Consider the following 24,260-nt stretch of genomic DNA (forward strand, 5'->3'; position numbering starts at 1 on the left):
GATGATGTTTAAGCCAAGCCCTAACCCCCACCTAGTATAGGCATCTCCCACTCAACCTGGAAGACCCACTTTGGGGCGGAATTTACATGGATTGATAAGGTATGACACCTTTTCCTATTTTTTATTATTGTAAAACTTTTTTTTTAAGTCATGGGGTTAGACATAGACAACTACCGTACTTTAAATCCACCATTAATAAATTAGAGACAGTCTTGTCCATATAAGATTTCTTTATTCAGTGTGTATGTGTGTTGTCGCCCCGCTATCTTTGGCTTTCCCCTAACAGCTCTTTATATGTAAGATAAAATCTATTAATGATTATATAAGCAATTGGATCTCCCCCGATCATAAATTTTATGTTTTTAGTTGATTCTTTCTCCAGAACACTATAACAAAGAGAAATAATGTCGGCATAGTCTAGGTTGGCATCTCAAATAAAGATGAATACAAAGTTCCATTTCTGGAACATTTTCATCTCCATTGTGATAAACAGTGTGATGACATATTTCCTTCCGTTTTCTGTTAGAGCACAATATTAGGTTCTGCTTTAATTACATATGCTGTATGAAAACAACCAATGTATGTCTGGGAACTGTTAGGCTCTATTCACATGTTCAGTTGTCATCCATTTGTTAAGGATTCGGCATTAAAACAACGGATCCATTGCAAAATGGAGTGAACGGGTTCTTGTAATGGAACGTTTTATTTCCTGTTTTATGATACAAAAACCGATAAAAAAAATCTGGAACTACTACTAGACATGTGAACAAAGCCTAATGTTTAAAGGGACAAAACAAACTGAAAACACTAAAAATATATCTTTCCTATAAATTTGTAATGAAAGCTTATCTTTAAGAAAGATTCAATTAGCTAAGTTTATCAGTTTATCAATCAATCTGCAACTTTTAGATTTGAACCCCAAAATTGTTAATTTGATCTTTGCCAGTAATTTCTTATGATTTGAAAGTTATATTTGCAAACCGAGAAAAAAAAAGTTGCCATAAGTATTTGCAGTATTGGAGTTACATACACCTCATACACCCATTAAAAAATAATGCACATAAAACTAACATATAACCTGACATGAGATGTGACATGCATACAAATGACAAAAATGGCAAAAAAGGAGAAAAAAAACATAGTATAACAAAAATAGTATTTTCCCTCAATGCGCTAAAGAATCTGATAATATTCATCAGAAGGTAAGGAAAGATGTCGTATCAGGATAGAAAAGCAAAAAGGAAAAATACTAAAGTACCTTGAAATAGAAGTTCAGTCTTGTATGTGAGACAGAGACACTCTAAAGTGTGAGTGCGTGTGATGGAAGAAAACACCAAAAGCTTGTGGTTTATGAGCGGTATAGCGGAACTGAAATTTTAGAGACAAATGAAAAAAGGAACCAAAATAATGAAGCTTGCATAAGTAGAGTCATAAAACTAAGCTGAAAATTAACGTTGTGCCTCATGGCAATATTCCAGATATGGGTCACCTTAGGTTCTGCCCAGCTTGACTCCTCCAGAACCATATTGTAATGCCGGTGTCCCTGCATGGTGCCTCCTGCTACCCCAGAAGGGACGGTAATATGTTTCCTGCCACAGCCGCACGGCTGTGCCTCCTAATCTGACTCCCACGGCAGCTCCCATGCCCAGAGTCCTCAACCTGCAAGGCGCTTAGGACGTGGGTGCTCCACGCTTCTTAACGGTGCAGTGCATGCACTCCATAATGTGTTTGCTGCCTTTAGCTGGGAAACATCATGTATTTAAGGCACCCTCCCCTGAGGGTTGCCTGAGCAACTTTAGTGTCTCGTCAGTCTTGCACTTGCTACTTAGTTGTTAAGTCCCTGTTCCTGTTTCCATCCTGTCCATGTCTGAACCTGAATCCGCCTTAACCTGAATCTGTACAGTCTGAACCAGTACCAGTGTCTATGCCATTAGTTATTCTGTTCCAGTCCCGCTTTGGATTCAAAAGTCTGTATCTACGTCCCTGTACCAAGAGTCTGTACTGGGACTCCAATCCCATTCTTCCTTGGACTCTGAGTCCATACCTGCATCCGTGACCCTTGGGGTAAGCTGCTGCACTACTGGAAACCACCCTGGAGTGATATCTGGTGGCTACCTACAGCTCAGCGTAACCAGTCCATCAGAGGCTTTAGTGACTACCAGGTAGCCATTTAACATAGTAACATAGTAACATAGTAAGTAAGGCCGAAAAAAGACATTTATCCATCCAGTTCAGCCTATATTCCATCATAATAAATCCCCAGATCTACGTCCTTCTACAGAGCCTAATAATTGTATGATACAATATTGTTCTGCTCCAGGAAGACATCCAGGCCTCTCTTGAACCCCTCGACTGAGTTCACCATCACCACCTCCTCAGGCAAGCAATTCCAGATTCTCACTGCCCTAACAGTAAAGAATCCTCTTCTATGTTGGTGGAAAAACCTTCTCTCCTCCAGACGCAAAGAATGCCCCCTTGTGCCCGTCATTTAGTTACACCCTCCATGGTAGGCCAGGTCTGTGGCACAGTGGGTCCACATCAACCAGAGTGACAGATATGCTCCATAAAAGGGAGGTGTTTGAGCACCGTTAGTTCTAGTCAGTCTTGCACTTGCTACTTAGCTGTTAGGACCTGTGGAATATGTTGTGTATGTGCATTACTGGGGGTAACTCCAGCGTTGCTGGGTCAGCTGATGTGGTGGTGACCACTCCCACCATCCTTTAAATGGTCACCTTATGCATGAGCTGACTGTTGGTGATAAGAGTTTATCTTTGGAGACCAGCCTAGCAGGAGCAGCTCTCTGGTGTCCGCCACTTCTGGTGTTTGGAGTCCTGTTGCTGTGCTATCTGCGGTGTGGCGCTTGGCAGAGGTGTCTGGAAGCTAAGTGCTGTATTTTCACCTTGTCCCTTTGGTGTTTGTCACTGTCCCCTGTGTTTTATTATCTGCAGTGGTGAGGCTAGTGCTCCTTGCCGGCCAGTGCACTAGCCAGGGCAGTATTAGGTTACAACGAGGGAATTAGGTTTGTGACGGTGGCGGGGAGAAGGACCTGCTTAGGGCATAAGGGGAGTTCAGGGACAAGCTCAGGTGGTGATCATCCCCCATTTCCCTATTATCTGTAGGGCCTTCCTCTACCCAATACTATGCCATTGTGTGTGTGTTGCACTTTCCACTGACCGACCACCCTTTGCGTCGCAATACGTATCGTGACAACGTCCATGTATGTTTGTGAACATGTGCAGTGTCGGACTGGGGTGCCAAGGGCCCACCAATAACAGTAACTCTGGAGTCCTGCTGTTCTGCTACATGCAAATACTACCTTACCCTCATTCACAAATTTGCCTTTGCTTCTATATAACAATAAATTGTACAGAATATTAAATTAATGATTATATGCTGTCATTGTCTGTACATAGTAAATCAGGTTAATTGTAACAACTATTGCTTTTATGCAGTGCAGTGGGGCCTACCGGGGGATTTACCTGTTCTCCTGTGGGCCAGTCTGAGCATGGCAAAAAATCACATGGAGACGTGTTAGTTTTTCATCAGAGTCATGGATCAAAATTACCCATACAAGTCCGTGAAAGATAAATTATCGAATTCTGAGTGAGGCCTAAATCTTTTCTTAGGCTCTCGTTCCCATGCTGTACTTCATTTATCCAGTGTGAATTATTTACAGCAACGTCAACACCGAGATAAAACCTGCATTCTGTTACCTCTTTTACTTCCTTTTCCTCTTTCGGCTAAATTACACCATGATTCATATACATGCTAAAGCGGAAGCTCTGTATACAACGTTATATAGGCAAACCACTGTTAAACGCTGGAACATACAGAAGAACAAATTATACCACAATTAGTCAACTAACCGTTAATTGTAGGGCTCCGGGCTATAGAATGAACAAAAAAAGTCTTAAAAGTAAAGTGCAACCAATGCTGAAGATAACACCAGAGAAAGCTTGATTAGCAAAAAGGCAGAGTAAGGACAATGCGCCATTTATTTTCTGTGTGCAGTGCTGAAATTGCTGAAATACATCATATTTTACGACAACATGTGTTTCGCGTACCCAACATGCAACATCTTGCTTTTGATGATTAGGCAAGATCTGAGAATACATTAAAAGAAATCTTAAGGAGCACCATAGAAAAGTGCTAAAACTTTATTAGCCTTTACATAATAGAAATTGCAAGTCCATCATCAAATAAGGTCCTCTCCGGCATAAATCTTTCATGACCTCCACATTATTCCTTTGTCCTGATCCTTCCCTTTCATTGTGAAGAACAAAAGGAAAAATATTTCTGTCTGGAATTCTGTGCACATACACAATGCTGTATGTGATCTGCAGACTTTTTAATAAGCTTTTATTTCTATCTTAAATGGTCTCTGTGGTTTGAAGAATCTTCACGTAAATTAATAATAGAAGCAAATGTAAGAAACTTTATTGTATATTTTAGCAAATAAATGTGATTTTTTTTCTCCACTTAGGAGCCACTTCACCCTGCCTCCTGAACTTACCATTTCAAGGCACAGTTAAAATCTGTGCTCAAAATAAGGCAAACTGGCGACTAACTACTAAAATCCATGCCTAAAATTAGAAAAACTGGCGACATACTGCTAAAATCCATGCTTATAATAAGACAAACTGGTGACTTACTGCTATAATCCATGCTTATAATAAGACAAATTGGTGACTTACTGCTAAAATCCATGTGCAGCGCCCCAGAGTCCTGGTCATTGCAGTAATGTCGCTCTGCCGCTAAGGGGAGTGATGTTATGTCTGATTGCACTAAAGGAGTTCACCTGACCAGGTATCACAGCACACATTACACTTCACACTACGGCCACTAGGGGGAGCAAAAGGCACTATGTATTAGGCCACTCCTCACACTGGTAAAACTAGGGGTCGGATAGGAAGTTAGAACAGAACGCAGCCTGGGAGAGTCCAGGGAGGACCTGTCAGGGGTGGGTTCCTGACAGGGGCCTAGCAGAACGAATAGAAAGCAACGGAACAGCGCCTGCACTACCTTGCGGCGGTATCCTAAGAAAGGACAAGAAGAGAAAGATATTGTGGAAAGTGAGAAACGAGATCAAGCACAAAGGAGAGCCAGTAGGAGTCGTGCCTCGAGAACGGCAACTTCCTACTGAGGCGCGTAGCCGGTGACCGGAACACCGAGGAAGTAACTGACTCTATGCCTTATTTCAAATACCGCAGGACGGTTAATTATAGGTTGGCTGTCTACCATACATCACCTAAGCAGACATAGGGGGCAAGCGTGGAGAGGGGCGTCTCTAGGGTCCCAGAATAGCTTCCCGTCAAACGGGTGCATCCTATCCAGATAACTTGAGGGACAAAGAGAGAGAGAGAAAGAACGAGAACAGAAGTTGTGAGGACTATCCCGAATGCTCAGCAGGGAAGAACTACAACACACAGGCGCTAGTGGTAGGCACTGATTTCCACCTGCAAAGGGAACTCTGGATGTGCCTTCGGACCGGTACCGAGAACCTGTGGCCCTGTGTCTAGGGGCGCTCCACATGCTTATAATAAGACAAACTGGTGACTTACTGCTAAAATCTGTCCTTAAAATTAGACAAACTGGCAACTTACTGCTAAAATCCGTGCCTAAAATAAAACAAACTGGCAGCTTACTGCTAAAATCCATGCATATAATAAGACAAACTGGTGACTTACTGCTAAAATCCATGCTTATAATAAGACAAACTCGTAACTTACTGCTAAAATCTGTGCTTATAATAAGACAAACTGGCGACTTACTGCTAAAATCCGTGCTTAAAATAAGACAAACTGGCGACTAACTACTAAAATCCATGCCTAAAATAAGAAAAACTGGCGACATACTGCTAAAATCCATGCTTATTATAAGACAAACTGGTGACTTACTGCTATAATCCATGCTTATAATAAGACAAATTGGTGACTTACTGCTAAAATCTGTGCTTATAATAAGACAAACTGGCAACTTACTGCTAAAATCCGTGCCTAAAATAAAACAAACTGGCAGCTTACTGCTAAAATCCATGCATATAATAAGACAAACTGGTGATTTACTGCTAAAATCCATGCTTATAATATGACAAACTCGTAACTTACTGCTAAAATCTGTGCTTATAATAAGACAAACTGGTGACTTACTGCTAAAATCCGTGCTTAAAATAAGACAAACTGGCGACTTACTGCTATAATCCATGCTTATAATAAGACAAATTGGTGACTTACTGCTAAAATCCATGCTTATTATAAGACAAACTGGTGACTTACTGCTATAATCCATGCTTATAATAAGACAAATTGGTGACTTACTGCTAAAATCTGTCCTTATAATAAGACAAACTGGTGACTTACTGCTATAATCCATGCTTATAATAAGACAAACTGGTGACTTACTGCTAAAATCTGTCCTTAAAATAAGACAAACTGGCTGCTTACTGCTAAAATCTGTGCTTTTAATAAGACAAACTGGCAACTTACTGCTAAAATCCGTGCCTAAAATAAAACAAACTGGCAATTTACTGCTAAAATCCATGCTTATAATAAGACAAACTGGTGACTTACTGCTAAAATCCATGCTTATAACAAGACAAACTGGCTACTTACTGCTAAAATCCGTGCTTAAAATAAGACCAACTGGCAACTTATCAAATCAGATTACAGCTGTCTGTTGGAGTGTATGAAGAGGGGAGGAGTGCAATGAAAAAAAGAGAAGCAGACACTATAATGTTGCATTCTAGTAAGTGTTTTATCTCTCCCAAATGTGCTGGATTTACAATTACACTGCTCGCTACCTCACTGGAACTTCTTAACATGTGATAAGTACTGGAGACTAAAGAGCCAGAATCCCTAATGTCTCAGTGTCATCATTACAGTTGGTCTCTACCTACTAGCTCAGAGACAACTGAAAATTAGAGACAAAAGGGCATGAGACTGGTTGAAACGTTGAACATTTTTTGCAACTTTTAGAATTTTTATGCTTATCCTGGCCAGATCTGAAAACTTTTTTAAAAATGGGCAGAGATCAGGAGGGATGGAGCATTGCCATGCCCCCCCCTCCGCCCCCAAAAAAACAGCGGGAATTACGACAAAAAACAAAGGGGAGGCAGAAACTATGCCTGGAAAATCTTTCAATAGTGCGAAGAGATAGGTTTCAACATTGAGTAATTTACAGTAAACAAAGTATAATAATTTACTTTTCGTACTTGGCAAGTTTTAACCACAAGCTGCTATCACCAATGACTTGTATACACAGCCCTGACGCATTCGCTACATATATTCCGCGATGCAGAAGAAGAGTCACAGACGTGTGATCTGTTCACACTTTTGTCAAGCTTTTAGTTTTTCTGTTTTATCATAGGAATAAATAACAGAGTGCCGGATTTGTCATTGATGGATCATGATGCTGCCCGATCGATCCCACTGACTTTTCATCGGGTCCGTTGGGTTCCCGCGTAGACGTAGTGTTGTCTCTCTCATTTGACTAATGGCTTTGCATGTGGAGCTTTTCTTCCTGCAATAAATGATGAAGGATCCTAGCGGAAATGTGAGCAGAGCTCTGTATGTTGTGTTTTTACCTTGCTATTGATATTTCATTACATTTTAGTGAAAGCGGCTATTTGTGGGCTAAGCCAATATTAAAGATAACAAGGTCTATGAATTCACTTGGTAAAAAGATAATGCAAATTCATAAATATTTCATACCAGGAAAATGCCTGCCTTCCGAGTCTTTAGGCTACATGCCATGTCTCTACTATTCAAATGTTTGTGTTCATTTTGATAAATTACCATTGGAAGCTATGTTATGAATGCAAGAGCATAATGCTCCAAGTCAACTCTTCTCAATAGATCAATATATTCATCATGACAATCACATTGGTTTACACCACCTCAGCTAAAATCTCTTTAACAGGGCTAATGGATATGTAGTCGGCCATCATCAGATGCAATGACGTAACTCTTCCATAACTCTTCTCTGGTCCTATCAAAGCAAAGTACACCGGTGCTCACAGCCATTTTCATGACTCCCGCGAGTTCTGTGTACAATTGTTTCATATGACACAATGTAGTACATCTGCTCTTGGAATGAGATTGTCCTCATCCAATCCTAAAATTGTTTTCTTCCTCGCCAAGAATTGAATTTCTCTCTCGAGAAAATGATCATAATGTTATTATTGTTCATCATTCAATACCTCAAATGAGCACACCTCAGGGAGTAGGGGGCCTGAACAGAGAGTGATCTAGAAAGTAAAGAAGTCATCCAGACTCACTACAGAACATTACTAAGTCTAATGAAAAAAGTTGACTTTTTCATTATACACGAGATAGCTGTCATACAGCAGTCAACTATTTTTCCGAACTTCCCCATACACATAAGCATTCGGCTTAGCCAAGCATTCATATGTTTTCAGTAGGGAGATGGCTATTGCCAGAAGTGTCATACCCATATCTCCCCTGAAAACAGAATTATCAGGTGCTGAAATTTCAACTTCTCCCTCGCCACCATTATCTGTATCGGATAGATTGCTTGTCCAACCAAAATCGGTGGATTCGGACAATTTTTGTTCTTTTTTGTATGTGGGTTTTAAGCTTCCCAACCAATGACTTATCTATTCATGCAATACCAATAACCCTTGGGAAAAACAACAAGTATGGCTCTACCAGATGTGTACATTTTATAATTGCCAAACGAGCAACATTGACAGTTTTGCTGGATGATCTTCTTAATTTAACAGCAGGGTCTACAAGCATTTGGGTCCATTCATGAGACCACAATACTCCTCTCCTTGATGCGTTGCATCTACACTGCATGGAGATCCTGATACAAGTGTTGAATACCAGAACTGTCCATGCTATGCAGAGATATTGTTCCACTTGAACAGGAGACATATCTTGATCCAGAGGGATGGAATCATTGTCCAGAAGAAGTTTGGAATATGGGTCAAAGTAGGACAGGAACTGGTCAGGCAGTGTGTCTTTGCAAGTGACTTGAGCAAGATGCTCACAGAATGTCAAGAGAAATGTTAAAAGTGCGAGCTGGAAAAAAAGTGATCATGGTAGATTCCCTGCTAATGTCAGAGGCCAAGATTGACCAGGTTCAGCAACATTGATATGGTCGCAGCACCAAGAGGCACAGGATAGAGGGTCGTCATTATTGTTTGTATGGTATGGGATGTTCAGAATCCGAAACCATGTGAAGAACACTGCAGCACCTGCCAATAGCAAGAACAAGTGCACCTGGTGTCCTGCACAAGAGACCGCTTTGTGAATATTGCTTAAACCCATTAAGTCCTTTCACCATTGTGATAGGTTGAATTGGAGACCAAGTACTGTTACTATTACACAGAAAGACTTTTGCTAGTCATTATTGCCAAGATAGTTGATGTACTGTGATATTACTGTAGAAACTATCGAAAGTATATTCCACTTGTTGCACCCGTCAACTTGTTACATACATGCTTGGTGTAAACTTCACTTTCTTGCACCTTTCTGACCCTATGCCACCATTCAGCCATATTCTTAAGGTCCTCATAAAGAGAAGACTAACATCAGCCAAACCAGTCAATATCACCGATTTTAGCCTAATCTTTACGAGGACCTTAAGAATGTGGCTGAATGGTGACATAGTTTAATGTCTGTGGGGGCCTCCCAAGTTCCGACTGTTCCTCGATGTATGAGGTTGAGGGTGATAAGAATCTGGCATGTCTAATTTAAGAATGCCGATACTTTTGATCGATAAGAGATAAGCTGCCGCCTGTCAAGTCAGTCAGTGGCTCTCTCGTAGAGAATACAGGAGAGCATTCGGCAAAATGAGCTCCCTCCCCTGTGTATGAAAGAGTCAAGAGAGATAGCTGCCGCCTAGCTGTATAAATTGTTTAGAGGGCTTTACAGTCCCACTTACACTTACCACCACATTTGAAGGCAAAATAACCAACATTTATGGCTACATGATGACCATCTGAGACATGTCAAAGTCCTTCCTCTACTATTCTAACCAAGACATACTAGTATCCCTGACCATGGAATGTTTTAATGTTTTCACAACCATTTTGTACTCAAGTATTGATTTTGTCTCCTTTTGTGTCTGACCGTATGTGCTAGTTAGATAGTTGGGTATATGATTGTGCACTACAGAGAGGTGATGAATGATGAAGACCCCCAAGGTGCCAGCTTACTATAAACTGGCCAGAATATTATCGTTACGAAGATGAAGCAACAAGAGGTTGGATAGTACCTACTATGCCCCATATACTAATCCTTCACAGTAAGGAAATCTGGAAAAGAAATTGTGCTAAAACACGTTTATTAAAATAGATAAATCAATTGTAAAGGGTAGCAAGCAAGAGGTTTACAATACAGTTCTTCTGGGTGCTAATATGATGAACGTCTGAATAATTTCATTTAGCGTCTGCCGAGAGTAGATGGAACAAGCATTAAGTGTGACTACCGTGATTCCTCTTTCCACTTCATCAAATAACAAAACCAGCCAAAAGTGTTTTCTAACCTAAATGATTGAACATTTCATTTTTAACCTATAGATCTATTATAATATCTTTCATTAAAGGGAATCTGACAGTAGGATCAAGCCTCCTAAGCCGACTATTTGGACATGCAGGTCATAGGAAGCTGAATAAAATGATACCTTGATATCTGAGATTCAATGTCTTATTCCAGAGAAATCCACATTTTTCTTAATATATAAATGACTTGTTAAGATGTACAGTGGGTACGGAAAGTATTCAGACCCCTTTACATTTTTCACTCTGTATTATTGCAGCCATTTGGTAAATTCAAAAAAGTTCATTTTGTCACATTAATGTACACTCTGCACCCCATCTTGAGTGAAAAAAACAAAAATGTAGAAAATTTTGCAAATTTAATAAAACAGAAATCTCACATGGTCATAAGTATTCAGACCCTTTGCCCAGACACTCATATGTAAGTCACATGCTGTCCATTTCCTTGTGATCCTCCTTGAGATGGTTCTACTCCTTCATTGGAGACCAGCTGTGTTTAATTAAACTGATAGGACTTGATTTGGAAAGGCGCACACCTGTCTATATAAGACCTCACAGCTCACAGTGCCTGTGTTAGGTGTTGGGATTCTCCGGCTGTGCGGGATAGATCCCAAGCATTGCCTGATGCTGTGGTCTCCCATTCAAGTCTGGCCAAGGTGGGTGCTGCTCAGCACAGACGTTGGTCCTGCTCAGCGCAGACGTTGGTCCTGCTCAGCGCAGACGTTGGTCCTGCTCAGCGCGGACGTTGGTCCTGCTCAGCGCGGACGTTGGTCCTGCTCAGCGCGGACGTTGGTCCTGCTCAGCGCGGACGTTGGTCCTGCTCAGCGCGGACGTTGGTCCTGCTCAGCGCGGACGTTGGTCCTGCTCAGCGCTGACGTTGGTCCTGCTCAGCGCGGACGTTGGTCCTGCTCAGCGCAGACGTTGGTCCTGCTCAGCGCAGACGTTGGTCCTGCTCAGCGCAGACGTTGGTCCTGCTCAGCGCAGACGTTGGTCCTGCTCAGCCCAGACGTTGGTCCTGCTCAGCGCAGACGTTGGTCCTGCTCAGCCCAGACGTTGGTCCTGCTCAGCCCGGACGTTGGTCCTGCTCAGCCCGGACGTTGGTCCTGCTCAGCGCGGACGTTGGTCCTGCTCAGCGCGGACGTTTGTCCTGCTCAGCGCGGACGTTGGTCCTGCTCAGCGCGGACGTTGGTCCTGCTCAGCCCGGACGTTGGTCCTGCTCAGCCCGGACGTTGGTCCTGCTCAGCCCGGACGTTGGTCCTGCTCAGCGCGGACGTTGGTCGTGCTCAGCACGGACGTTGGTCGTGCTCAGCACGGACGTTGGTCCTGCTCAGCACAGACGTTGGTCCTGCTCAGCACAGACGTTGGTCCCAGCGTCTTGCTCAGGCTCGTGATATTCACTTGGTTACTGCTGGCTCTCCAGCCAAGTCTATGAGAACCAGTGATATTCTGATATTTCCAAACTTCTCCAAACAACCAGTCAGTGTAAAAAAATAAAAAGAAAGATGCCATCCGTAGAGAGTCGGGAAGCCCTCATGAAAATGAGTTGAGTGGCCAATGCCGCTGAATTTTGAGTGTAATCCAATGTGTGCAATATGCTGCATCGTTTTACCTACATTAATAAAAGTTAGACATAGCAAGTATTGTACTTTTCCTACAAAAATACAAACCGGAGACAATAACCTCCAATCAGGAAGTTTCTCAGAAGTTGCTCAAAAGAGAAAAACATGCAATGAATTTCCTGGTACATAACCGGCGACTCAAAAGGCAAAAAACACAGAAGGTAGCAAATGTTCTCAGAACTTGTACAATTGATTATCCGGTATTTCTTACTAGAAACTTTCAATGACGAGAAAACCACGGCAGCCAGACATTTATATATGACATTTTTAACTTTTCATCCTACAATTTCACAGTAAATGAAGGTTTGCTTGGGTATTCGAAGGATAAGTTTGCTATCCTTATCCTGTCTTTTTTTTTTTTGCTTTTTTTTCTCTTTTGGATTCAATAGGAAAAAAAAAATGCATATAATTAAAATATATGAAAGAGCTGCAATCATGCACACAGCTGTATCACTGCTTTGTTTTCTATGCAGCCAAAATAGGACATCCATAAAAGTGTAAGGGGCCTTTACAGTAGTTCTGAATGCCTCTGATTATATAGCGAGTTTTTTTTTCTCCTAAATGATGTCAAGACCAGAAAGAAAAAAAATAGCTACGAGCTCCATTGGAGGATGTATGTACTCTGCAACTGAAGAATGGCTTATAGGGGTAAAATACCTCCAAACATGAAAGTCTACTGTGCGGAGGCCACATAGGGTCCAATACAGCTGTGGTCCAATATAGGGTTCAATATATACGGTGCGGAGGCTAAGTACAGATGCCATATAGGGTCCAATATAGCTCGTTACTACAAACAATATTGGACCCTACTTGTCACAGCCTTCATGCATAATGGCTGAAAATGCAATGTACCTGTCACGCAGAGTGTAGGAAAGACTAAGTGCAACATGAGCCCCTATATATAATATATACGATATATAAGTTTGTGTCAGGAGACCCACAGCTGATCTCAGCATTACGGGTACAAAATTCACTGTTTGAGTACGAACCACAATGTCTCAATCCTAGATTGCACACCTGCTTCTTCCTTAATGTGGTGCTACATATTGCTGCATAGAACTGCCACCCAAGATAGCTATCTCCCGGAAACTACTACAAATGTTTATTTCTAAGCAGAATGGCTTTAAAGGGGCTGTCCAGTCTTGGGGTACAAGTCTGCAGTCCTTCCCTGTGACTACAGACTTGAGAATCCTCACATTGCGCACTCTACGCGCTGTCAGGATTCTCCAGTGCCAGGATCAGGCGCTCATGTGACCGCAATTATGTAATTTGCATGCTTCCGGCCACATTCCAACTAGACATGTCCGACCTCATCAAATCACTTATATTGAGCGAGGTCATGCACGTTTAGTCGGCAGGTGACCGCATGTGTGCAAATCGCATACTTGGATGTCATGCGCATACCCGACACTGGAAAATCCTGACAGCACGCACTGTGCGCATTCACAAGACTGCAGTCACATACAGTAACCGCAGAATTGAACCGCCTTCCTGGACAATTGCTTTTAAGATAATCAACTATGTACAGGATATTAGGTGCTGGGAATGGTACGATCATAAAAGGGTCTGTCCACATTTTCCAGAAGCGGATTTGCGAATGAAAACTCCGGTGCATCCGCCTTCGGATTAAAGATGCTACGTGCACAAAACCAATCAGCGCAACTCCAAATTTTCGAGGAGGATTTGGAGAGTTTGCATTCAGTTTCCGCTCCAAAAACTCATCAAAAAGACGTGATGTGCCCACCCTTAGATCTCATGGCTGCTGCAGGGGAAGTGTGCGTGTTATGGTCGCCATATTATACCGCAGAAGCCAGCTTCACCCCCCTGCCAGTAAAATGTTCTGTCATGGTATTAGGACGTTCAGCATTAATAATTCTCTTTTGCTTTAGTGCACAATAAATAATCCTGTTCCCTTATTTTTTAGATGGTTCCTCCATGTTCTAGGTTTCTCCCCCCCTTCCCCAATAAAAAAAAATAAAAAACTTACTGGAAAGGTTAAGTGGTTCTGGTGTAATTGGTAGTAGATCTGAACTTTTGATGTGGAGATGAGCGTGCCTTCTCCACTAGTGCACGGACCGAAATGCGTGACTGCTTTGTTTGCAGAGCACTTCAGAGATACAGAACATAAAAAAGAAAGAAAAACGCTAAGAATAAACGGTTATGTCCCTGCAGGACGTTATATAGAGAGAGAAGAACTGGTAATAGGGCTACACAACAGCTGCCAGGAAGGAGGACTGCGCTTCTCATACTTGGGCTAGAGTTTTATCACTCATATATGTTTTACTAGGGATGGCATTTATTAGATTTTTCAGCCGGCAGATTAAGCATTTACTTAATGGGCTAACAATTCCTGTATCCATCTAAGCAACCACAACAGCGCCATTCGCCATCCATTGTGAGCTACCAAGCAAGCTTGGACTGGCCAACAGGAGAATCCTCCGGTGGGCCACCACCCTCGCATAGGAGCAGTACTTGGCACTATATACTTGTGTCACTTTGTACAGACAATGGCGGCATCTTACTCATTTAGCAATCTCTCCAGTTCATTGTTATATAAATTGGTGATTGAGGATAATGTCACATTTGCGTGTAGCTGAAAGTGGGGCCCTGGAATTGGTTACTGGTGGGCCTTTGGCTTCCCAGTCCGACACGGCTCCCTCATACTATTATTAGGATATGTTCACATAGAAATTTTTATTTTTAAAGGGAACCTGTCACCCCCAAAATCGAAGATGAACTAAGCCCACCGGCATCAGGAGCTTATCTACAGCATTCTGTAATGCATTCTGTAATGTTGTAGATAAGCCCCCGATGTTACCTGAAAGATGAGAAAAAGAGGTTAGATTATACTCACCCAGGGGCGGTCCTGCTCCGATGGGTGTCTCAGGTCCGCTCCGGCGCCTCCCATCTTCATTCCATGATGTCCTCTTCTGGTCTTCACGCCGCGGCTCCAGCGCAGGCGTACTTTGTCTGCCCTGTTGAGGGCAGAGCAAAGTACTGCAGTGCGCAGGTGCCGGGCCTCTCTGACCTTTCAGGCACCTGCGCAATGCAGTACTTTCCTCTGCCCTCAACAGGGCAGACAAAGTACGCCTGCGCCGGAGCCGCGACGTGAAGACCAGAAGAGGACGTCATGGAATGAAGATGGGAGGCGCCGGAGCGGACCTGAGACGCCCATTTGACCAGACCGCAGCGGGACCGCCCCTGGGTGAGTGTAATCTAACCTCTTTTTCTCCTCTTTCAGGTAACATCGGCGGCTTATCTACAGCATTACAGAATGCATTACAGAATGCTGTAGATAAGCCCCTGATGCCGGTGGGCTTACCTCACCATCGATATTGGGGGTGACAGGTTCCCTTTAAGTGGATTTTTTTGGCTGAAAAATCCACATCTAAAAACAGCGCGTAAAAGACATCTGGCCTATGGTGCAGTTTTGTAAGAAGACGAGGTTCTTGGCACAGCTTTTATGTGTTTTTTTATGCATTTTTAATTAAAATACAGAGAGTATCAAAATGGTGAAGAGTATTCAGCATTTCCACTGCAAAATCCTCATGAAAAAAAAATGGGATTAAAAAAATTGATCTTTTTCTTTTTTTTTTCTTTTAACATGTGCTAAAAAAAAACCTCGACGTGCACTGTAGGCGCATTTTAATGAATGGGAAGCTTGTTGAAAGGAGATTTGAGTCCGTTTTTACGTTGATTTTGGTTAAATTCCACGCCAAGAGCCACGTAGAATAAAACATACCCTTAGAAAACGCCTGTGTGTAAGGGCTCGTGCAGATGAGAGTATTTTCCGTCTGTTGTCCGTGTGCCAAACCAGTGAAAGTCAATGGCATCATTCTGATGTTTTTACTCTTTTTTCCATTTTTTTTCTGGTTCCAATTTTTTGCATCTTGCTTGTCATGGAACCTCCATCTCTAAAAGTCAAAATGACGGATATCTCCTGTCTGCTTTATACGGTCATGTGTATGAGAGCTAAGGTTTGCAATTTGGCACCATTCACTGAATTACGCTGCACTGTATCAACTACACAGAGTAATGTTTGACCGCGCGACCTGTGCCGAGGCCAAGGTTGCCGTATAGCTCCAGCTTAACACGAATGTCATACAGATGAAAAAATATTTTTTTTAATTTTTTTTTTTCCAAATGAAAAGTGGATTATTTTTTAATATGCTGGACTAATGACCTTGAGTGTTACAATGAAATATAAAAGACCCATTTACAACGGCTGACAATCGACAAACTTGCGTTCACGAGAATTCCCGTTCATACTCATCGGCTCTTGTAAACTTGCTGATAATCAAGCAAGGCGTTTGTTTTTCTACTGTTTGGTCCATTCCTGTGGGCCATTAAGTCATCATCTTGGGTAGAACATCAAAGTATAAACATGGATCTATCAACATGGATCTATCAACATGGATGGCTCGTGAATGAGCCATTAAACGAGCGTTGTTCGATTGGCACATAGTTGATCGTCACCGGTTTAGGACCAGAAATCGACATTAAAGGGAACCTGTCACTTCACTCATGCTGGCGAAACCACAATCAGTAATCAGTGACCGGTTGCACGATTGCAGACAGATATATCTGTCTTATGGTCCAGCATTTCTGAGAAGATAAGTTGAAAGATCCAGCCGGGTACCGGAGGTGGAGACGAACCTAGAATTGGCGGGCTACTCCCAACATGACTGCAGGTGATTGACAGGTCACTCCCATATCACCAGGCACGGTGCAAGGTTTTTACGAATCTTTGTGCAAAGACAATCATTCAGTTATTAATGAATATATTTAATATTATTCATTCCATATCATTCAGTTATAGGGAATGGATTTTTTTTTGCATAATCTGACCATTAATGATTACTGATCTAGTATGTAAGAGGAGCTTCACTAGAGGTGAATATGACGCCTTTTCCTGCTTCGTAAAGAGAAAAAATGCCAGATAAAAGAATTATATTTGTTTTATTTCAAGTGAAATAGCCCTCGCTCGGCGCCGGGAAGCTTTATGTTTCCCAATCTTAAACTGTGCCAGGAATGTGTGCGACAGAAGGAGCCCTTGTAATAAGAGATCTGGTGTAAGCTCGAGTTCACAGCCCGCAGTCTCTGAGCATTCCCGAATGTCAGCGTCCATTATTATCAGCCTGGATGTGAACATTAGTTATCGACCAGTTATTTCACTTTCTTTTGTTCTGTCTTTGCACCATTTTTTTTTAATGATTAGGTGATTTTATTATATGTTGAATATATTTACGACGTGACAGCCTGTGGGATCATCAGGTTCTTCGTTCACCTGACCGCTAAGGCATGTGATTGGCTGCAGAGGTCAGGTGACTGGATCGGGATGACATCAGATGTGGTCACCTGACAGCTGCATCCAATATCCAATCAGGCCTCTGCAGTCAGCTGACTAAAAAAAATGGGACTTCTTCACTTTTGGTCTTTTGGTAGAACTTCATAGACCGTTAATTGCCCGTCGGGGAGAATATTGTATGGAATACTGTAAGGTGAGGTCTTGTCTTATGAAGGACTTTATGTCACCATATCGTCTTTGGTTTAGAAGAAATGTATAAACAATAGGACATTAAAATGGGTTATCTACAATTTATCAATTCAATGCCCATGGAAAATAAAAATAGTGTGTACTCACTTCCAAAAGTGGCGCCGTTCTTGCTGTCCCTGGAGGGTTACATGACATTGTTACCACTGCATCCAATCAGCAACCAACCAGCTGATTGGCTGCAGCTCATCAATATTCTATCAGAGCAGAAGTCCACACTGATGAAATAGTAAAGACTAAATGAAGCCAGTGATTGGCTGCAGCGGTCAGGTGACACAACAACGCTGGATATTACAGCGGCACTGACACTACATTAGCCATTGTGGACAGTCCTGGAAACGAGCTCCGACTGACTTACATAGTCGATTGTGGCTCTAAATTGACCTTAGTTTATATTTTTGTTCTTACTTCCTCCATAGCAAAGAGGCCATTCAGTGCAGGTATTTGCTCACTATAATGGAGCCTCAGATAGCGAGGGCTTGTTCACACCAAGGTGCAGACCGTTAAGTAGCTGCGAAATGTCTTAAACACTTTTTATGGCCAATGTAAATATATTTTGGAGGTTAAAAAAAAACCTTTAAATTTGATATTTAGTGTTCGCTACTGAAGAAATGCAAGTTTTAGCTTAAATAATAATATAAAGACTCGGTATGTGAGTATTGTCATTGAAAGAGTAAGACTATCCCTGTAAATGTATATCTACAAAAAAATTATTTTCCGAAGTCTCTTCTTTAGGCACGGCCAATCGACTAAACCAGTCCGCACCAAAAATTGTCAGGTAGATAGATCAGGCACTTCCGAAAGTGGCACATTGGTTTTCAGCACTTCAATTCGCCACATATTCACAAAACAAAACAAATATTAATTTGACCCAAATTTGTCACATGGATAAATCAGGCATTTCAGAAGGTTTTACACCAGGTTTCAGCTCTATATTGAATTCCATTAGTTGTACTCTCCACCAAGTTTTCTTGGCTTAATACGGAAGTAGATTGCCAGAAGAATTAAGGCTTTCAAAATGTGATGCTGGAGAAGGATGCTATCAGAACTTTGGAGAGCAAGAAGGACAAACAAATCAATTTAGGAACAAATCAAGCCAGACCTGTCACTCGAATCAAGGATCACCAAGCTATGACTTTCTTACTTTGGACACATCATACGGAGAGAGCGATTACTGGAGAAGGACATCATGGTCGAAAGAATAGAATGAGCAAGGCGAAAAGGAAGACCAGCAATCTGGTGGCTTAATGCTATCAAGATAATGGTGGAGAAGACCCTGGTGGACCTGTCTAGGCTCACACAAGATCGATCTTCCTACAGAGCGTTCACCCATCAAGTCACCATGGCTAAAGTTGGAGCTCAATGCCGTTAATAATAATAATTAGTTCTATAAGATCTATGTTCTCAAGATATTCGCACAAGATGGAACACAAAGCAAATATTAATTTGCTCCAAATTTGGCACATAAGTAAATCAGATGCTTCGGAAGTGTTTACAGTAGATTTCAGCTCTCTAGGACCTGTCGTTCTCCAAATATTTGCAAAAATGGAAATACAAAAGCAAATATTAATTCACAGACCAACGCCTGGACCAATGTACCCCAAATTTGGCAAATATTCAGCTCTATTAGATCTATGTTCTCAAGATATTTGCAAAAAGATGTAACACAAAAGCAAATATTAATTTACTCCAAATTTGACACATAGGTAAACCAGGCGATTTTGACGTTTTTACACCAGGTCTTAGCTCCATAGGGTCTACTGTTCTTAACATATTTGCAAAAAAATATTTTCGGAACACCACCAACGAGACGTCAAATTTCTGAACATAACAACTCAGTACATGCAATTTCAATGATGAGATATGTGGCTTCATATCACAAGCAAACAAAGTTTATAACCACACAAACAGCAAACAGTTAAACAAAATAGACCCCTACGAAGCTGAGTAATTCTACTAATACTATATATATGTAATCTCTATAAGGAATGTATATACTACGTGTAGCTCAGCATTCCGGCCATGGGAGCATCATCTACTAATACTTCTATGCCTGAAATAAGGAATGGTAATGAGTGCCCTAAATGTGAAACCTCCCAATGGTCAAGTGCCACTCTGGCCCAAATTGGCCTTTTTCTCGCATCTGTGCCGTGACATCCGGCTGTCACACAATCAAAACATTTTACCTATATTTCTCTATAATCTACAAATATTCAGACGTCTTCCTGTTTACTCTGCACCCACAAAAACCACCATGACGTTGGGCTGAGAAAGAAACGGTCCAGCTCGGCTTGGCCCCATTAGTACCCAAAGCACAACGTTTACAACAAAAAGACAACAGGAGTGACATCCTTCATTTGTACATGGAGTAGGCGAGGAGCAAAGAAGCACCGGTGATCATGTTTGGTATCAGAATCTGGAAAACCCAAGGAAGAGTCGGGTCACAATGTTCCTGGGGCCCCCAGATTTCATTGGTGATATCTGCCGTACATTTATGGCAGATTTGTGCATTGTATGTCTAGAGCGGCCCCGAATTCGGGCAGGTGCCAGCCGTGTTATACTGCCAACCTCTGAGTTTTACTGGTACACAGTTTAGATGAGGATTGAAGAAGCACAAGGCTCAGGGCTGGCATCAGTGTCTGGAAAATCCAAGCAAGTGTCGGGGCTCAATGTTCCTTGGGGGTGGCAGATTTCTATTGGTGACGTGCTGTACATTTATGGCGGATTTCTGGTTTCAAGCAGGTGCCAGCTGTGTTATACTGCCAGCATCCAAGTTTTACTGGTACATGGTGTAGATGAGTAAAGAAGCACCAGGCTCAGTGTCGGTATCATCACCTGCCAAACTCAAGCAAGTGATGGAGCTCATTGCTCCTGGGGGGCCCAGATTTCCATTGGTGACATCTGCTATACATTTACGGTGTATTTGGGCACTCCTATGAAATAGGCACAGGCTATAGTGCAAGTGCCAGCTGTGTTTTTCTGCCAGTACCTGAGTCTTACTGCTGTGATTAGTTGCGTTCTGCAGAATTTAACTGGGTGGAAATCAATTGCAAGATTGTCGATGGCACAGTTATGGCAGCCAGGGACCTAAAAAAGGCCACCGATTTTGCCATGTTTGCATACGTGAAGCTCGGCCTTTGACTGGGCTTCATAGGAGACTGGTAATTTGACAATAAAATTCCAATATGAACTGGAGACAATGGAAAAGCTCAGCGTGGACACCTGCCCGACTGGGGAGGTGTGGAGGCAGAACTGTAAAGGATACAGTGGGGCAAAAAAGTATTTAGTCAGTCAGCAATAGTGCAAGTTCCACCACTTAAAAAGATGAGAGGCGTCTGTAATTTACATCATAGGTAGACCTCAACTATGGGAGACAAACTGAGAAAAAAAAATCCAGAAAATCACATTGTCTGTTTTTTTATCATTTTATTTGCATATTATGGTGGAAAATAAGTATTTGGTCAGAAACAAAATTTCATCTCAATACTTTGTAATATATCCTTTGTTGGCAATGACAGAGGTCAAACGTTTTCTGTAAGTCTTCACAAGGTTGCCACACACTGTTGTTGGTATGTTGGCCCATTCCTCCATGCAGATCTCCTCTAGAGCAGTGATGTTTTTGGCTTTTCGCTTGGCAACACGGACTTTCAACTCCCTCCAAAGGTTTTCTATAGGGTTGAGATCTGGAGACTGGCTAGGCCACTCCAGGACCTTGAAATGCTTCTTACGAAGCCACTCCTTCGTTGCCCTGGCGGTGTGCTTTGGATCATTGTCATGTTGAAAGACACAGCCACGTTTCATCTTCAATGCCCTTGCTGATGGAAGGAGGTTTGCACTCAAAATCTCACGATACATGGCCCCATTCATTCTTTCATGTACCCGGATCAGTCGTCCTGGCCCCTTTGCAGAGAAACAGCCCCAAAGCATGATGTTTCCACCACCATGCTTTACAGTAGGTATGGTGTTTGATGGATGCAACTCAGTATTCTTTTTCCTCCAAACACGACAAGTTGTGTTTCTACCAAACAGTTCCAGTTTGGTTTCATCAGACCATAGGACATTCTCCCAAAACTCCTCTGGATCATCCAAATGCTCTCTAGCAAACTTCAGACGGGCCCGGACATGTACTGGCTTAAGCAGTGGGACACGTCTGGCACTGCAGGATCTGAGTCCATGGTGGCGTAGTGTGTTACTTATGGTAGGCCTTGTTACATTGGTCCCAGCTCTCTGCAGTTCATGCACTAGGTCCCCCCGCATGGTTCTGGGATTTTTGCTCACCGTTCTTGTGATCATTCTGACCCCACGAGGTGGGATTTTGCGTGGAGCCCCAGATCGAGGGAGATTATCAGTGATCTTGTATGTCTTCCATTTTCTAATTATTGCTCGCACTGTTGATTTCTTCACTCCAAGCTGGTTGGCTATTGCAGGTTCAGTCTTCCCAGCCTGGTGCAGGGCTACAATTTTGTTTCTGGTGTCCTTTGACAGCTCTTTGGTCTTCACCATAGTGGAGTTTGGAGTCAGACTGTTTGAGGGTGTGCACAGGTGTCTTTTTATACTGATAACAAGTTTAAACAGGTGCCATTACTACAGGTAATGAGTGGAGGAAAGAGGAGACGCTTAAAGAAGAAGTTACAGGTCTGTGAGAGCCAGAAATCTTGATTGTTTGTTTCTGACCAAATACTTATTTTCCACCATAATATGCAAATAAAATGTTAAAAAAACAGACAATGTGATTTTCTGGATTTTTTTTTCTCAGTTTGTCTCCCATAGTTGAGGTCTACCTATGATGTAAATTACAGACGCCTCTCATCTTTTTAAGTGGTGGAACTTGCACTATTGCTGACTGACTAAATACTTTTTTGCCCCACTGTACCTTGTTCCTTACATTACACATTAACTTGGGGTCATATGTTACACCTCCAGACCATGATCATGTCACTTGTCTCATTTTTATCCTTGCAGGAACAAAATGGAGATCACATGTAACAAATTACATTATGTGGTAGTGTAACTTTCCTGTATGAGGATGACTTGTCATTGTGAATGCTTCTGTGCGTCAGTATTGCAGTGTTCTGTACGAGCGATCGCAGTTCCAAGTCCCCTGGGGGGACCAATAGAGAATGTAAAATGCTATGAATAGTGTTTAAAAAAATAACATTAAAGCTCAATCATCCCCCTTTTTCCTGGAGAGTAAATAAATTCTAAAAAATGTAAATAATTACCACGTTTGGTATCAGTGAATGTGTAACTATAATTCACCAAAAAGGACATCAAATCCAAAAAACATCCCAGAATAAAAGGCCATATATAATAATCATAGGCCGAAATATCACTTGTGCAATCAGGGGTCCAAGAGGTAAGGAAGCCATACCTTCCGGGTTACAAAGGGCTCATACCACCTCCAAAAAAGTGTAATTTATGGCCTACCGGGTTACAAAGGGCTCATATATTGTTCTTGCACCGGGACCATCTTCTGTCTCTGTCTGCCAGAGTTACCAATACCTAGTGACGGTACTAGTATACAACCGGATGCAAACAGCCCCCTCTGCCTTTTATCATGGGGGCATGTTTACACCCTGCAGTATATTGGTATTGTGACCAGGTATTGCTAAGAATTGGGCCTTTTCTGCAATGTAACAGTTCAGACTAATTAAATATTTATACTATTCAATGAACGCCGAGACCAAAAAACATTAATCTAAAAGACAGAATTGCTGTTTTTTGGTCACTTTGCCTCACATGAAAAATGGAATAAAAAAAGATCCAAAAGTCGTAAAGACCCCAAAATCGCTATTAAAAAAAATGGTGTCACAGTGAATAGGGAGCCATGAACCTCTCCCTACAATCTTCTGCAAACAACAAGCCCTGATACAATGCTATCTACAAAAAAATAAAAAAAAGTTATAGCTCCTTGTAGGCGAGGAGGAAAAATCCAAAGTAAAGAGGTGCCCATTCGGACTTCATCACCCAAGGGCCACTATTATCTGGTGCTGGCACTGAGCAGACTGTAGAATTCGGGATGTTGGTGGAACCCAGAACCAAAGCCCCCATTTTTATTCTTTTTGATGCAAACCTTTATGCTGAGTTTATTTCTTTCTGATAACATCTGTGGACACATCGATCTTTTGGACAGCACCACCCACCAAGTCATCTCGTCCCCAACGGCACACTACAGCATAAGGCGTTATTATTGTTTTTTTTCAAGGATAAAAATGAGAAAGCTTCGCGGCATGAGCGCACCGACTGGAGGTGGCCCTGAGACAAAATGAATAATGTAAGGAACATGGTCTCCTTCACAGTTCTGTTTCCACACCGTCCCCAGTCGGGCAAGTGGCCACGCTGAGCTATTCCATTGTCTCCAGTTCATTGTGAGCAAGAACATATGTACACCTTATGAATAAATGATTATACTACAGGACGGAAGAAAGAGAAATGGAGGAGAGCGAGCAGAGGAATACACTGGGGGGAGATAAGTGTTAACAATGATTGGTATTGAGCAGTGAACAGAGGCCCCTCTGTAGCCTGAAACCGCCTCCTAGCATGACATACCGGGCTATACTATCCG

At 42.1% G+C, this 24,260-nt stretch overlaps 1 protein-coding gene across 5 annotated transcripts in view; it reads right to left on the minus strand.

Moving 5' to 3' along the window:
• Positions 1 to 24,260, minus strand: part of SIPA1 (signal-induced proliferation-associated 1) — a 96,207-nt gene that overhangs the window by 52,810 nt on the left and 19,137 nt on the right. Inside the window, exon 1 of one of the 5 annotated variants that reach the window (XM_069739864.1) lies at positions 1,259 to 1,314. The exons of the other annotated variants lie outside the window; for them this stretch is intronic. The gene's annotated coding sequence lies outside the window, so the exon portion shown is untranslated. Of the gene's footprint in view, positions 1 to 1,258; positions 1,315 to 24,260 lie in introns of those variants that run through there. 5 annotated transcript variants of the gene reach the window in all.

Source organism: Ranitomeya imitator, chromosome 9 (genome assembly GCF_032444005.1).
Source record: "Ranitomeya imitator isolate aRanImi1 chromosome 9, aRanImi1.pri, whole genome shotgun sequence".
NCBI lineage: Eukaryota > Metazoa > Chordata > Amphibia > Anura > Dendrobatidae > Ranitomeya > Ranitomeya imitator.